The sequence below is a fragment of the Dermochelys coriacea genome, chromosome 1, assembly GCF_009764565.3.
Source record: "Dermochelys coriacea isolate rDerCor1 chromosome 1, rDerCor1.pri.v4, whole genome shotgun sequence".
Classification (NCBI taxonomy): Eukaryota; Metazoa; Chordata; order Testudines; family Dermochelyidae; genus Dermochelys; species Dermochelys coriacea.
In genome coordinates, this window is record NC_050068.2 from 329,858,222 (window position 1) to 329,872,358 (window position 14,137).

Sequence of the window (14,137 nt, forward strand, 5' to 3'; positions counted from 1 at the left end):
GGACGTCAATCAAACAAAGGGCTGCATCCAGTCAGCGACTCTTCTTGCGATAGAGACTTGCCCATCTAACGGAATCCCGCCTCACCTCCTTTCCCATTGGATAAAGTAGCCATTCATCAAATATAGCGCCCGCCCCTCTTCATGTAGTCGAATGGGCGGGAGCCCCCTTAAGTTCTTACGGAAGACGGTAACTGATGTGATGTGATGACGTATCTCCATATGTCTTTCCTCGGGTTAGGGTAGAGCATCGTTTAAAGCACGGCCCCTTTTCCCACCTCTGTCTCCTAGCAGCGCATTGTTCCCTCCCCTGTATCCCGGCCGCGCGCTGTTGCTGCCGCCGCGGCTCTGCCTCCTCTCGAGCTCGCGCTTCCTCACAGCTGTTGCCTTTCGTTACCGCCGCGCAGCTGCTGTTGTCTGCGGTGCGCGCTCTCCCCGCTGCCGCCTCATTGCGGCGCCGGGTAACCGGTAAGGTTCGAACCCCCAACGGTTACCGGGGTCGGGGGCAGAGGAAAAACCTCCTTACGCACGGGAGGAGAGGGAGCCGAGGAGCCTACGCACCCCGCGTGGGTGGGGGGAGCCAGGCGGGCTCTGGCTGCTCCGTATACTGGGGAAGTGATAAGGCGACAGTGTGTGGGGAGGGGGTTTCAGCTTTATGGAACAGGCAGGGGAAGGGAAGAGGGTTGGGGGGTAAGGCAGCTTCCACACACGAGGAAGGCGTGGCAGTCGGGGGGGGGCGAAGAGGGGGGGAACTGAGGGGCTGGAGCTGTTGTCACTGGAGCTCACTGGTGTGTTTTATTGGGCTATGGGTGGTGGGTTTAGCCTTCAGGCGAATAGGTGTACTCTTACATTGTTCAAGCCCTGAACTAATGTTCCCTTTTTCATGGGTGCTGTGTGAAAAGCCTAATTTTGGGGTTGCTGTGAACAACCCTCATTTTCTTGGGAGAGGGTGAATTTGGTTCAGTAGGTTGAGCAGATGATAGGAATCACGTTGACTTTTTTTCCCCCCTTGCCTTAAAGGCCCCCTATCAAACAATCCCTACTTTCAGCTCTGACCTGGTCACCTTTCATATTCTCGCTTTCATACAATGCATCCCTTCCACTCGTTTGCCTTTTTTTTTTTCATCCCCACTTTTGCATCTTCCTCACCCCAACGCTGACAGCCCCTCTATTCCAAGCTGCCCTTATCGTTGGATCTCCTCTCAGAAACTGTTTGTTTACCAGGCCACCTCCTTCCCCAAATTAGAAGTTCTCTCTAAAACTCCTTCTGACCTCTCTTCTATGAGAAATGGAGAGGAAAGAGTGAACAGCTAAAATGAGAAAAATAATAAAACTGTCAAGTTGTGTAGCTGCCTTTTGTTGTCCCTCTTCCCCCTTTGTCTATGACCCTCACTTATTACATTTTACAGGTTTCAGAGTAGCAGCCGTGTTAGTCTGTATTCGCAAAAAGAGAAGGAGTACTTGTGGCACCTTAGAGACTAACAAATTTATTAGAGCATAAGCTTTCGTGAGCTACAGCTCACTTCATCGGATGCATTTCGATGCAGCTCACGAAAGCTTATGCTCTAATAAATTTGTTAGTCTCTAAGGTGCCACAAGTACTCCTTTTCTTATTACATTTTAGTCTCTATGCTCTTTAGACTAAAGACTATGGTTTTTTTTTTTTTTTCATGTTTTATCAGGTGCCTAGTATACTTTTGGGTGTTTGAAAAATAATGGGGAGTTGAGAATGCTGGTTTTTATTCCAGGCTCTGCCAGCATCTTGCTATGTGACCTTGAGTAAGTCGCTTAACCTCTCTGATCATTTGATACCCATCTGATATATGATTTATCTCCAAAGAGCATTGTGAAGTTTAATTAATGTTTGTAAAGTGTTTTGAGGTCCTTTTGATAAAAAATGGTTGAAGATAATGTTAAGTATTCGTATTATTATTTTGACATGGCATAGCTTTTTTTTTTTTTTTTTTGGGGTCTCCACTCTCCAAAGAGTGATACAACTTGGCAGTTTGGAATGTGTCCTCAGTAATCTTCCCAATTTACTTCTTTATTCTGATTCTAGAAACCAGATGGCTGGGCATCTCCTACAGATATAATCTGTTAATCCCAGTATGTGAAAAGCCACCATTTTTAGCTAAATGTAGTGCAATTACTAAATGCCAAGTTATAGTCTCATTATGTATTACAATTCATTAATGCTCTGTATTTCCTGTTTTTGGTTTCCAGTATATGTCTGTCTTTGTGAGGAGCTGTATGCATTTGACTTTTTCTGCTGCTTTGGTGGGCTCTAGTGAACTGCCATGTTTTGCTGCTTAATTTGTAGCTCCCTGGAAAGGATTATCCTTTTCTCAACAAATTTATTTTTGTTTCTGTAGAGTGTTCAGGAACTGATGTGTGTAAGATATAAAACATTTATTTTAGTTTTAAGTTTTGCTTTGTTTCTATGGCTCCTATACAGTCTTTGCAAACTACTTCAGTGCTAAAAGGGAAAACAAAGGATACTGTTTGGAAATGTATCATTTCAAGATCCTGATTCATATTTGAAATGGAATTTCCATGTAAGTAGGGTTTTTGTTGCAGTGTGTTTTTGGTACCAACATATTTATTACTCTAAATTATAAACGTTACTACTAATAAAATGAGAGCTTGAGACATCTGATTGACAACTTTGAATTCATGAAAGACTCAATATGGATTTGTAGGAAAAAAATGAATTATACTGTACATAACTTTAAAAAAAAAGTTATTCCAGTAACGTAACATTATAAGCTATTTCTACTCTAGAAAAAGGCCCAGTGCTAGAATAATTGAAGTGTTTCAGTAAGTTCACAAATGCATGGGGAAACAAGGAAATGCTAATGATATTGGGCATGGACATATAGTGTAATTGAATTAAGAGACCTCATTCATTTTGATGGAGCAAGAAAGCTTATTCCTACACACCCAGCAGGGTGGAGCAGCTCTTGGAGCCAAACAATGCTGTTCCTGTACTGACTGGAAGGGGTCACTGGAAAGTCCTCATTCCTGAGACTAAATAGGTTTAGAAGAATTAGATTTTATCAGTAAATGTTTGTAAACTATGATTTCACCTCACACACAAACCAACTAAAAATGTATTCATCTATAATAATTAAAATTTGCAGGTAGGCAGACTAAGAAAAATGCTACTTGAGAACTTACTAGAGTTTGATTTAAGGATATTTACTTTGTATATTTTGACATGTGATGTTGACAGTTTGTGTTTTAATAGTTCTCCTTCAAGTGATTGTGCACATTAGATTCCACTTTAGGTCTGTGCGAGTCGAGTGCACTGAAATGGGAGATTTTTGCCAGCAGTATGTCTAGGTGGTGCATGAGCCCAGCTGTAAAGTGGGCCTGTCCACCGCTATCCTCTCATTTCCTTCTCATGGCCTGTGACAAGAGTCTGAGCTCCCCATAGCTTTGCAGTTCACCCAGCTTTCTAAAAATCTTTTTGCAAATAGTTGTTTATACTTGGGTTAGTTTAATTAGTGTTAGGTTAACTAGTTTAGTTTTAAAGTAAATCCTGCTGGCTAATTATGAAGAAATCCCTGGGTTTCAAACAATGTGCTACATGCAGAGCTGTATTCCCTGTCCTGAATAGACAAGAAAGATGTTTGTTCTGCTTAGGGGAAGGGCATGTGAAGGACAGATGCCCAATTTGTACCTCCTTGCCCACTACGATGAAAAAGCAGACAGACTGTTGTTCAGTCGTCCATCTAATGGACATGATCAGACCTGTGTATCCAGTATCAGAACTGGAGCCTAACTTTGAATCACTAGATTCTGTATCAGGAGTGCCTCTCCTCTAGCGCAAGACTTTAAGCACAAGTTGGATGAGAAACATTGTTCTTCGTATTCTTCCGCTGTCTCATCTAAGTGCTCTAAGTGTTCTTATGCTGAGAAGCATTCAAAAGTCTACATCATCACCAAAGAAATTGTACAGTAAGTCTTCTGGAACTAGTTCAGCATATCAAAAGCACAAGAGCACGTTGGCTCTCTCTGAGGCAGTGCTGTTGACTCTGGGACCGTGAAGTCCAGTGTTTTCACCTATCTCAATCTGAAGTGATGAAAAAGGCCCTATTTTGGCATTACTGGTGTACCAAGCTCTTTCACTACAGTCCCCACCTCTCTTGGTGCCTTTAACTCCTCAGGTGTTTGTCTTGGAAGAGATTTGATGTCTCCCTCTACTGGACTCTTCAGGACTATTGGCTATGTCAGTACATCCAAAGCTAACAGCATTACTGTTTGTTCTGTGCAATCAGAACACTTAGCACCTCCGTGCAGTCATGTTGCTCAGCACTGCTGTAACAACCAGCAACATCAACATGGTCTGCACTGTCAGTGCAAGAGAGGGTTACTTACCTTGTGCAGTAACTGAGGTTCTTCAAGATGTGTGTCCTGGTGAGTGCTCCACTTCAGGTGATAGTGCATCCCGGCGCTGTTTAATTGGAGATTTTCGGCAGCAGTGCTTGGTGAGGCCATGCATGTGCAATAGCTGTCTTGCGGTGCCATTGGAGTCTTGCTCAGCACGCACACTGCCCGACCCCCTAGTTCCTCCTCAACCATCCTCGACTGAAGATGGAGCTCGGGGTAGTGCATCAGCTTCTACCCCTAGAGATAGCAAAATAGTGAATTGTTCACTTCAGTTTAACTTTCCTTAGATAAGCAGTTAGTGTTATATATAAAAATTTTACTTCGTTTTTTCTGTGTTCCCCTGTTTCCTGTGGAGCACAAACCTCAAAGTTCTTGGTCCACCTGGGACTTTACTTTGATCATGCCAGGCTCCCCTGGTTTTAAAAAATGCGGCTCTTGCAAAGAAGCTATGCTGTGCTCTGATGGACACACTCTCTCTTTGTGAGATGCCTCGGAGACGCACATACCATCCAAGTGTGTCCGCTGTAGCAACTTGAAGGTGAGAGTGACTGGGATCTCCACCTCAAAAAATGATCCTAATGGAAAAATCACTTCAACCTGAATCAGAGAGGGACACCCCGAAACCTTTTCCTTAGTGCTCTCCAGCTAGGTCTAAACCAACCACGAAGGAGATAGCCGAGGAACCAGAGGAAGAAACTGCTCCTAAGGAAATATCCCTTGAACATAATTCTTTTTTTTTTCTCTTGATGAAGCCATCATGCCACCTCCACCCATCCTGGCTGATGACTCCTTGCTCCAGGCATGAGGAATTCCAAAAGAGCTGCAAAACTCAATTGAAAATATGCCATTTGAGGGCTCTAGGCTATTCTCTGAATTTTTTACCCTCTCCTTTTTGCTATTGGTTTAATGTTCTCCTGACTACTCAGGCCAGACTGTCCCTGAGGAGCTTGTTTCCCCTTCTACTGAGGTGGAGGCCATCCAAATTATACAGCTCTTTGCCTATAGAAGGAGGACCAATGTTTCATCAAACCAAAATCCTCTTCCACTTATTTAGCCAGCAGTTCATTTCCAGAATCTCTTGCCTTCTGTCTTCCTATGCTTGTGGGAAAGGAAGGATCTCTGAGAAGATCATTGGACATTCTTCTTTAATATGTTTCCAAGTTCCTTGAAGTCATCTATTATCTGTAAGGTATCCCGCAATGAAATATCTATAGTGCTGATATGAACCATCACCAATGGATCCTTGCTCGTCGCCGTTAGAAGCTTTTCCAATCTTAGAGTGAGGTCTCGTATCTTGGGTCCAGGAAGGCAGCACGCTGTCCTTTTGTCTGCCTGTCCCTTGCAGAATGTTCTTTTGCGTACATGCACAAATGCTTATATCCCAAGACTGGTGGTTACAACCCTATTTCAGTGGGGATTCCTTTTCTAGACCCAGAACTGACAATGACATTTGTAACACGTGTCCAGGACAGATTGGGGTGCCCATTTTAGTACACTGAAGGCATAAGTTCATTGGTAATGCTAAGAAGTCTCTCTTCACACAAACATGCTGGAGCTGCAGGTCATTTGCTGAGCAAGTGAGATGTTTATGCCCACCCTCAGGAATTGGGTAGTGCCATGTGTGTGAGATCCAATTGGTTATGTCAGGAAGCTCTCCATCTTTGGAACATATGGATTAGGCATTGCGTGTCTGTTTAAAAGCCTTCCATCTCCTGGGAGAGAGAAACACCATTGTTAAAACCTGCTGAGGGAGTCATGTGGACCATCATGAGTGGTCCATCGGAAAAGGACATACTCTTTCCGATCTTTCAGTAGTGGGGAACCCCATTAATAGATTGACTAACTGTGATAGATCTCAACAACAAATGCAAGAAGTTTTGCTCATGGGCAAATCCACAGGCTAGTTCGGTCACAGTCCCCATTTTCTCTCATGGTCTGGTTGGCTACTTATATACATTCTCTCCACTTCCTCTCAACCCCAGGGTAATCGGGAAGCTAAGACAAGATAAAGCAACATGGATTTTAATAGCTTCATCTTGGCCAAGACAATTCTGCATCGAGTCTCCATCAGCCCTCCAGTAATGTTACCTCTCATCAAGGATCTCCTATTTCAGAACCAGAGTCAGTCACTGCACCCAAACCTTCAATCTCTCCTTCAGGTTCTTGCTGCATGGATGATGATTGGCTACATGATCATGAGAAACTGTGCTCTACAGATGTTCAGGAAAGATTCCACTAGGACCACCTATGCTGCAAAATGGAAACTACTTTTCTCTTTGGGAGCCATCTTATCTAGTCTAATATAAGACTAATGTGCTACTGCATGGACATTAGCCATATACTAGATTACTTATTGCATGTGGAATCATTTGGCCTTTTGATTAGCTCTCTAAGGGTTCATCTAGGGTCTGTATCTGTGGCTCTCCCACTGTTAGGGTTTTTCTGTTTTTTCTCACCCTCTGGTGTTCAGTTTTCTGAAAGACTTAGTCTCTATCATCCAGTACTAGTGTGGGATCTTAACCTGTCCTGTCCAGATTAATGGTCTCTTTTAGAACCCCTGGAGACTATGCCCTTGTCTCAGCTATCTATGAAAACTGAGTTTCTGGTGGCAGTTGCTTCTGCCAGAACAGTTTCAGAGCTCCAGGCTCTACTAATTGACCCTTCCTATATGGCCTTTTATAAGGACAACCTTTCTCTCAGTTCGCATCCTAAATTCATACCAAAGGTGGTGTGAGCTTTCCACATGAACTCATCTTTTTCAGCTTCCAGCCTTCTTTCCAAAACCATACTCATCTAAAGCAGAGGGAAAACTTAACACCTTACATGTGTATTGTGCTTTGACATTCTATATTAACTGTACTAAGTTGTTCAAAGTCTCTACCGGGCTGTTTGCATCTTATGCTGGGAGAATTAAAGGAGAACCAATAGCAGCTCGGTGTATTTCAACTGTCTCTCTAATTTCATCAAACTTTTTGTTTTGAACTTGTGAAAGTCACTCCTTCACTGAGAATAATGGCTCATTCTACCAGGGCTCAGTCTGCTTCTTCAACCTTTCTGAGTAACCATCCTTTTATGGACATTTGAAAGCAGCAATGTGGTCTTTTGTGCATACATTTTCAAGATGTTTTGCTATCACTCAGACCTCTTGAGACAATGCCAGTTTCAGCAAATTGGTGCTTCAGATGATCTGAAGTTCTACCACCTGTTTGGGAACTGCTACTGAGTCATCTAAAGTGGAATGCAAGGTTTACAATCCACTCAGAGAAAGTTTCTCTCTTGCAGTAACTGTTATTTGAGATATGTTGTGCACATATACGTTCCACAACCCTCCCCCCCTTCCACACTATTTCAGACAATGTTTCAGAAGTGGTGAGATGGGACACAGAGAGGCGGCAGATATGTCCCCCACTTATTCCCTCAGCTGGGCACACAAAGAGAGATGAGGGGCGTCCCCTGCCTAGTGGTACGGCTGGCAAGAGTCTCCTACTTGAGTCCCCTGGGCGTGCACACATCTAAAGTGGAGTGTATCTGTGCACAGCACATCTCGAATAACATTATTGCAGGTGAATAATCATTTTATAAAGTTTGAATGTTTTTAATCTCAATTCTAGTGTCATGAAACAGTTGTCTGACCCCCTATCATTTGACCCCCTTCATAATTTCCTGCAATTGTAAAACTTCAAAAAATCTGAGAAAAATAAGTGTTTTCAAAATTATAGAAAATAAAAATCATTGTGCCAAACCTAATTTTAAGCACCAACATGTTTTTAGCATCATTCTCTGTTCTTCTGTAAACTTCTGAAATTTAAAAGAACATGGATTCTTGTGCTTATCTCTGGTGTTCCCATTTGAGTGAGAATACTGCAATTCACAAATGCTATGGGGAAGCTCAGAGCACACGTGCATGGCGTACAGATTCACTCCTGAGATTGATAACATAACTGATAATTTCATTTTAACCTTGTAGCAGTTAGTTAAAAGAAAACAGTCCTTTTGAGATTCTTTTATCATTCACCAAGATCTCATCTTATTGTGAACATCTGCCCCATAGAGGACAGCTGAACATAACTTCAAAGGATGAAAACTTCCTGAAGCATTGTTAAGAGGAGATGGTTTAAATTTAACAGAGGGTGCTTTCTCTCATAGGTACACTGTGCTGATCCAGTATTCTTCTGGTCTGTAGGGGTCTAGAATGAAGTCTATGAATAGAGAACAGAGATGACTTTGACAGTAGATACCTTTGAATTAAAAGAATAAAACCGCAATAATAAATGTTTATTGAATTGAACGATCTGTGGGGAAACAAAATGTTCAAAGTAGTATGTGTTGGGATGTTGCATATGCCTTATTGCTGTGTAACGTTTGTATGACAAATATTTTTTTAAATATAATCATTAGACTTCTTTGTTTTGCATATGCAGATATCCATTAAATTGTCAGTGGATCTACAAAAATAGGTTTTGTTTGAATGTTAAGGGGGGATGTCAGTCAGCATTAATAGAGGCTTTTTTTTTTTTCCCTCGCCCCTTCACATGCAGATACTTGTAAGGGGATTTTTGGCAATTATCTTCAAAGATGATATGCAGTACCCAACCTTTCTTTGTAATTGGGGTCATTTGAGACACTGACAATGGAAATGTGCCCAAAAGGGTAGATAACACATTTATGGAATGATTGATGAACTGTGAATTCTGTGCAGCCTCATTATGTCAGATAAAAAGATTTTGAACAAGAAAGTAATTGTAAGATAAAACATAGGAACTAGAAATTCCGTTACTGAAAGGGATCTTAAGTCCATCTAGTCCAGTATTGTATTTTGAATAGTGGCCAGCACCAGTTGCTTCACAGATGGAGTAAAAAAAACCCCTAATAGGCAGATATGGGATAATCTGGCCCCTCACATTAGGTTTCATCCTGATTTCTAATAGAGATTGTCTTAAACTTTGAAGAATAAGGTTTAATATTCCTTCCAAAATTTAATTTTTGTTATCCATATAAATATCCAATCCCTTTTTGAGTCTTTTGTTTTTGACCTCAATGACTTGTGGTGGTGGTGACTGATGATTATAGAAATGTAGGGCTGGAGGGGACCTCAGGAGGTCTAGTGTGGCCCTCTGCATTGAGGCAGGATCAAGTATACTTAGACTCCCTGACAGATATTTCAATAACCTGTTCTTGAAAACCTCTAATGATGGTGATTCCACACCCTCCCTTGAAAGCGTTTTTTTAGTGCTTAATTATCCTTATGGTTAGAAAGTTTTTCTTACTATCTAACCTAAATCTCCCTTCCTGTAGACTAAGCTGATTACTTCTTGTTCAACTCTCCCTGATCATTGAGAACAATTGATCATTGTCCTTTCTTATAGCAGCCCTTAACATATTTGAAGACTTATCAGATTCCTCCTCAGTCTTTTTCTCAAGACTAAACAGGCCCATTTGCCCTTTTTTTTAAACCTTTCCTCACCGGTCAGGTTTTCTAACCCTGACCTTCCCCCACCCCCAAGCCTTTTCAGCGTCCTACTGCCTAGCCAGTTATTCTCCATTTTGTATTTGTGTGTTCCACGGTCTAATTGTCCATTGTGTGAAAGGATTTCCTTTTAATCAGTTTTGAATTTGCTACCGTTTGAATTTCACTCACTGACCATTCATTCTGGTTTATTTTCTTTATGCCATTCAATATTTTATATACTTTTATTATGATCCTTTTATTTGTTGTCTTTCTAAGGTAAACAGTCCTGTTTTTTCAGTTTCATGAAGAGTTTTCCATGTCCCATATCATCCTCAGAGACGTTCTCTGAATGCCTATTAATTATGCAATATCCTTTTTGAGGTGATGTGACCAATAATGAACACAGTATGCAAGAACAGGATGCATCATTGATTAATATAATGGCATTATAATATTTTTACGAGTTATTCTCTGTTCCATTCCTTATGCATCCAGACGTCTTGTTTTGCTTTTTAGACCGCATCTGCACATTGAGCAGAAGTCTTCACTGAGTTGTCTATGAAGAAGCCAGAGTTCCTTTCCTAGGTTGATAGTAATTAAGTAAAAAGAAAAGGAGTACTTGTGGCACCTTAGAGACTAACAAATTTATTAGAGCATAAGCTTTCGTGAGCTACAGTAACTGAAGTGAGCTGTAGCTCACGAAAGCTTATGCTCTAATAAATTAGTTAGTCTCTAAGGTGCCACAAGTACTCCTTTTCTTTTTGCAAATACAGACTAACACGGCTGCTACTCTGAAACCAGTAATTAAGTAAGAACCTTGTAAGGTATATGTGTAGTTTGTTTCCCTCTTGCGTGAATTGAACTCTATTGGCCTTCATATTGCCCATTCATTTATTTTGGTTAGTTCTCTGAAGTTGATCCCCAGTTCTTTCTAGTCTTGACTAACGAACATACATAGCTTTGTCATCTATACGTTTTGCTACTTTGCTACTTGCTTCCTTTTCCAGATCATTAATAAATATAGTAAACAACACTGGATGTAGTACAGAATCTTGAGGCACCCTGCTGTTAACCTTTTGTTATGATGAATAAATCAATCGTATATAATCCTACCTCTTGTTTTTAGTTTTTGACCCATGGCAATACTCTGCCTCTCACTCATACCAAGTTATTTTCTTCAGTAGCCTCTTGTGAGGAACCTAATCCAAAACCTTTTGAAAGTGTAAAGTTTTATCAGCCATTTCTTCTCTATCAGGTACTTCACTGATGTGTTCAAAGAACATTGATAGATTAGTGAGATACAAGTTTCCTGTGGAGAAACTGCTGGTTTGACCTGTCATATATTCTGATCTTTCAGATAGTTTTAAAAAAAACAGAATAGTAAAATATCATTTAAACCAGTTGTCCAATACAGATGTAAGGCTTGATGCTCTGCACTTCCTCAGATTCTCCCCCCCCCCCCCCACGCAAGAACTTTTTAAAAATATAGGCACAGTATTTAGAGATTGCATGTTTTTGTTAGCAGCTCATTCACTTGGTACCTAAGTTCCTTCACAAGCTCAGTTGATTGCTGTGTATAGAATGTGCTGAAAACTTTAATCTGGGAGTGGTTTTCTGCTTCCTGCATGCACTCATTAACATACCACAGCTTTGTCATACCAATTTCTTGCTACAGATCCACACTTAAAAATTTGTGGTATTATCTGTAGACAGATGGCCAAGAAGATAATCACTCGGGGTGGGGGGAAAGGGGAACAATACAGCATACGTCAAGACAACCACTGTGTCTGGCTTTTGTTTTTGACCATTTATTAGGTGTACAGCTACCTGACTTGTATGCACAGTTTTGGTCACTTTATCAGTTGTGGGGAAATAATTAACATACTTTTAATATATGCCTTTCAAGATGTAGTAGTTGATGTATTTGCCCTGCAGTAGCTGTACTTTTATATTTTAGGGATTTTTTTAAAAATCACACTGATAGAATGTATTTCGGGAAAAGAATAAGTGTAACTTATTTTTTTCATAGTTTTTATCTGAGCAACTTTCTTTTCTGCAGTATCATAGTATCAATAGCAAACATACAGGGCTGAACATTGGTGAGAAGGCAGAATTGGAGGTCAGCCATATGTGGTGTATGTTTAAAATGGAATATGATATTAATGATGACTTGCTTTATTGTAGACTACCTAGCAATGGAAACCAGGGTAGTTGGACTAACAGGAGTGATTTAATACAAAGGGTAAAAAGCACAGTTAAATGGAAATATAAAACAAGTCTTTGCTTTAAGAAACTGGTCTTGCGCTACTGAGTTCAGTGGGAATATTGCCATTGTTGTAATAGGAGTGAGATCACACCCTAACAGCATGCGGCTAAATAATATATCTTGTAGCATGTCAAAGACATAAAGGCTCTATAGAGATGTAGAAAACTCTCAACTTTTAAGTGCAGAATTGACTGAGAAGATGACAAACTGCCACCCTAAATTAGGTGCGAAATAATGCAGGTTATTTGCATGGGTGTTTTCATTGGGGCAATGCATGCAATATCGCCATATTTTAAAATATCTAAGAATGTTCAGTGATTTAGTTGATTGGATTAGCTAAATTTCCTAATGCATTTTAAGTCCTGTATAATGCATAGTGATAACTTTCACAGTATAAATAATTATGGTTAAGGTTGCATACAACCTTTCATTAAACCTCTGCCTTCACTCACAATTTTTTAAAGAAAGTCATTTGTTTACGTTAATGTTCCTACTTAATCTCAACCCAGAGAGAATGTGTTTTTGTGACCTCTTGCCAAAGTCTCTGACAACTTTTTAGCCAGTTCTCAGAACCAGTACTGTCCTCGTCCTCCTTTACCTGTCAGCTGCCTTTGACACGAGTCAACCATACTTCCCTTCTTAATCTTGTCCTTTCTTAGATTCTGTGACTGTCTTTTCCTGTTTCTCTAACTGCTCTTTCAGTTGTCCTTTAAAGGATCCTCCTCCTCCTCTTCTTCCCGCCCCCCCTTCAGCTTTCTGTGGGGGTTTCCCAGGACTCTGTCCCTGGTCCTTCTGTTCTGCCTCTACCCCTTATCTCTGGGTAATCTTACCTGCAAACACAAATTCAACCACCATCTGTATGTGGATGATTCACAGATCTATCTTTACTCCAGATCTGTCTACTTCTGTCTAAATTACAATCTTGGTCTGTGTCTGACGCCCCCGCATGGATGTATCCATCAGCTCCAGCTCAACATGGCTAAAACAGAGCTCTTAATCTTACCCCCAACCCTCCTCTCCTTTCTTGATCATTGAACATCATCACCATTCTGTCTGTCACTCAGGCCCATAACCTGGGTGTCATCTTTGACTCGTACTGGATGTGAAGAACTAGAGAGACAGTCTACGTCAGGGCCTTTGTTTAAAATGCTGCAACCAAACGGTTACCTTTTGTGTTTGCTAATTTAAAGATGCAGACAGCTTTACTGTTTAACCATTTAAAGACAGATGGTGAACCCACAGCATGGGCCGTTCTGCTCCAGGTGGGCTGCCCCAACCCCATGTGTGTAATATCACATTATTTGAGCTAGCACGGTCCATTGGAGCTGCACCTGTTCCCTAGATGTCCTTGCAGCTCACCCACCCAAGGACAAAGGGTGAAGTGGGCTAGTACAGAATCTCGACAAAGGACTCCCACATGGACAGCCTTTCACAGAACCACAGTTAATGTAAGATAGTAAACTAGTTTTCTCTTTAAGTGACTGTCTACACATATTCCTCTCTTGGTGACTGACAAGCAGTTACTTGTTTGGAGGTGTTTCAGAGCTTTCCCCTTGCACTTCTATAGTGCCCTAGGGTTAATAGGTGCTGGCTTCTTGCTCCTGTGAACCGTGTGCTTTATGACTTGTGTGGCTATTTATGGGCTGCAGCTGCCATATCCCTAATGATCTAGGACCGTTTAAGAAATCCCTAGAGAAGCTTGCACCTCGTTTTTCCTTGCCAAAATAATGATGTAGAAAGACTGTATCAATCTCTTTAACCTGACCTGGTCTGTCCTATCTCCACCTTTTTCCTCCTTAAAGTGTCTCTATATAGGGGACAGTTTGTCAGGGCATGTCTTGAGGGGGGAAATGTATGCATCTGGATTATGGTCATATAGTTGCTTTCTGTCACAATGTCTTCTACATTACTTCCTACAATTTATTTATAATTTGTAAACATTGAGCCATCTGTCATAGGCTTGGTAACTGTAAGCATATACTGTGCAGGTGAACTTGAACAAATTAATTCAGATCCTGCTAGAAGATCTTTTC

At 41.1% G+C, this 14,137-nt stretch overlaps 1 protein-coding gene across 9 annotated transcripts in view; it reads left to right on the forward strand.

The window, feature by feature from the left end:
- The first annotated feature begins 154 nt into the window (after nucleotides 1-154).
- Nucleotides 155-14,137, forward strand: part of PHTF2 (putative homeodomain transcription factor 2) — a 156,877-nt gene continuing 142,894 nt past the window's right edge. For 3 of the 9 annotated variants that reach the window (XM_043497631.1, XM_043497651.1, XM_038396688.2), the window contains exon 1: nucleotides 184-465. The gene's annotated coding sequence lies outside the window, so the exon portion shown is untranslated. Of the gene's footprint in view, nucleotides 466-1,679; nucleotides 1,777-14,137 lie in introns of all 9 variants that reach the window. The other 6 variants (XM_043497639.1, XM_043497629.1, XM_038396671.1 and 3 more) reach the window with 6 other exon arrangements.